Source organism: Anser cygnoides, chromosome 2 (assembly GCF_040182565.1).
Source record: "Anser cygnoides isolate HZ-2024a breed goose chromosome 2, Taihu_goose_T2T_genome, whole genome shotgun sequence".
Classification (NCBI taxonomy): Eukaryota; Metazoa; Chordata; class Aves; order Anseriformes; family Anatidae; genus Anser; species Anser cygnoides.
The window spans coordinates 129,946,207-129,949,256 of NC_089874.1; positions in this window are offsets into that span (position 1 = coordinate 129,946,207).

Genomic DNA, 3,050 nt, shown 5'->3' on the forward strand with positions numbered 1-3,050 from the left:
GCAGTGATTGGAATGCTTCCTTGAAAGACTACTTCAAACTACTTTTTCCTGCTCCTGCTATATAGTATCAACACAGTTCACATATTTATTGCTCAATTCCTGTATCCGCTTTGTCAACTACATAGTTTACAGTCTAATCTCATAAGCTGATCAATAAGCACTGTGAAATAAGGCTTTAGGAGCTGGCAGTTTTCTATCATTTCTAAACTCATCAACAAAGTAGCTGGTCAAAGAGCTTCTGAAGAGTACCCATTTTGGTTTTCTATAGCGTTTCACTTAGATCTACATAAAAATAGTCTGGTGTGGATGCAGTTTTAATGCCTCAAAAAGTAAATGTAGTTTCAGTACAACTGCAGTTATTACTGCATATATATATAACATGCAAAATAAAAAAAAAAATCCAATATCTGTATGGAGAATAGTGTTGTTAACTAAGCCTGTTTAGAGAATAGTCCAAAGTAGAAGAAACTGTTTACATTAGCCCTTATTCCAAATTCCATGCTCTTTTGAAAAAGACTCTTAATTTGACCCTGGGGAAGTCATTAACTTCATGTTCTTACAGCAAAGTCACTAAGAGCAAGTACAGCAAATTTCATTCCATTACACAGCATCATTTTAATGCACTTTTTTTCCCTCTAAGATGTCTTAATCTATACTGCTGTCTCAGACTAAGAAGCAGCTTTTCTAGTTGACATATTGATACCCAAGACACTTACTAGCCTGATGGAAATGGAGAAATGAAAAGCTGACCAATAATATCAAGTTTCTGTAAAGCAACATGACATTTTATGATGGTAATAGACTGACTTAAAAAACAAATTTTAGGGCTTGTAAGGTTCTATTTTAATTAGCAAATATGTTTTTGTGAATTCAATACCATTCCTGAACATATGGTTCATCTCTGTTCTTGGAACTGTTTGACTGGAGCCCTCTGTGACCATGTTTCCAAAAGGGTTCAGACCCTTAACTTTGAATTTCCTATTCAAAAGTCAATTAGACACATACAGAGAAAGGAGGTAACAGATGCCTTGTAGATATAGTAAGAACTAAGTGCTTTTCAGGAGGTTCTCTGAGACTAATATCTTGGAGACAGCCATGACTATGAACTTAACAAAATGGATGGTATGTCTTGCAGAATGGTAGGCTGAGCTTAAATTCAACTCAAGCCTCAAAAGAAACAAATTCAAAATGTTACTTCTTCCTGAAATGGAGAAGCTGATTTAGAAACAGTCCTGGAATTTCTGACAACTCTAGCCACGCCTTAAAAGAAATAGCAATAAGAATGATAGTCACCCATCCAAGATGTTCTTGTTGACTTGGTGGCTTTCCAGTTGCATGGGTGCCTTAGACAGAGCAGGAAGTGAAGACTTGTGACTGAGCATGGAGTAGGAACTGGGATTTCCCCCTTTTAGATTGCCCTAAATTGCTGCAAATACCACGTGATGCTGAGAGCTTCCTTTAAAGCTAGGATCAGAAATTACGAGAATTATTGTGTTTCTTCGGGGTTCTGCCTATGCACAAATCAACTGATAAAACTATTACTTCAGCACAAAGCCAATGTAGTTTAAATAACTCAGGTAAAAGTTTTAAGTTAATACAAGTAACAATAAATAACAAGTAATGACACAGGAACATTTTCCTTCATTCTGTAGTACAGTGCCACAAAAGTTTATTGTTAAGCCTAGATGAGCAAATATGGCACATCTCTTAGTATCTTTCTGTCTTTGTCTTGCTGTAACAACCAGGTAGAATAGGCAGCTCGTTGAAATTTTCACCAAAAGCACCTATCGTAACGATGCCAAGCTTATAGCCTTGTAAACCAGGTATTTGAAGGTCATTCTATAGCATTGTGTTTCCTAGTAAGCAGGACAAATCACACCGTTCACTTAGCAGCACAACTACAGTGGCACTCCAGGCTTAACAGTCAGTGGAAAGAAATAAGCGGAGATAAATAGGCACTACCTGAGTTAGGAACTTGGTGGGGAGAGGGGTTGGCCTGTTTGAGTTGTGTGCCTACCTGGGGATCAGGCACTTTCACTATGCAGGAGATGGCTACTTCTTTCTCTCTATAGAAGATGTCTTTATGACTAGTTCAGATATTATCATCTGGGCTTGGTCAGAGGAATGGTACCTTAAGGGTTTACACGTGTTCTGTTTAAACCAGACCTCAGAAGGTATGAGATAATCCTTTTCCCTCTCTAAGGAGTAAACTTCCTCATGTTTGCCCCATGGTAAGTATATGTGTACAGTTGCTGCAGTGTAACTGGTATGTCAAAAATGTGTTCATAACCAGGCTTATCTTGTGGTAGCTTACTCCTGGTCTTACACTTTGAGAATTTATCCGTGTAGTTCCTATGGAAGTGTCTACACAAATAGTTCCTTAGAGCCAGGATCTGTGCAGTGGTGCCCAGTGCGAGGACAAGAGGCAGTGGGCACAAACAGGAACACAGGAGGCTCCCTCTGAATACCAGGAAGTACTTCTTCACCATGTGGGCGATGGGGCTCTGGCACAGTTTGCCCAGAGAGGTTGTGGAGTCTCCTTCCTTGGAGATCTTCAAAAAACACTGGTGTTGGGCAACCAGCTGCAGGTGTCCCTGCCTGAGCAGGGGGGTTGGACCAGATGGCCTCCTGAGACCCCTTCCAGCCTCAGCCCTTCTATGATGCCGTGATTCTTTCAGACAAAAGGGAGCCTTGGTTCTGGTTAGTAGACATGCTATGAAAATGAACTAGCATCTCTTAAGGGCTTGGCCATGTAGGAAGAAAATTTACAGTAATCTGAATTCACATCTCAGTGCACCAGCCTCCTATATGGACAGTCCCAATGGGCAATAGAACCTGGATTAATCTCGTAACTTTATATAGCTAAATAAGAGCCTGTAAATGTCAACTTTCCCTCTATCCCTGTGACAGAGTTGTCTGGGGGAGCAAGCTTGTCTGTAAAATCTGAGCTGTTCTCAAAGCGAGTCTTCATTCTCTTCTATTCCCTAGGCTTTAAGGGAAACAGGGGGTCACCAGGCTTCTAAAACTGGGTGTATCCATTAAGTAATTGG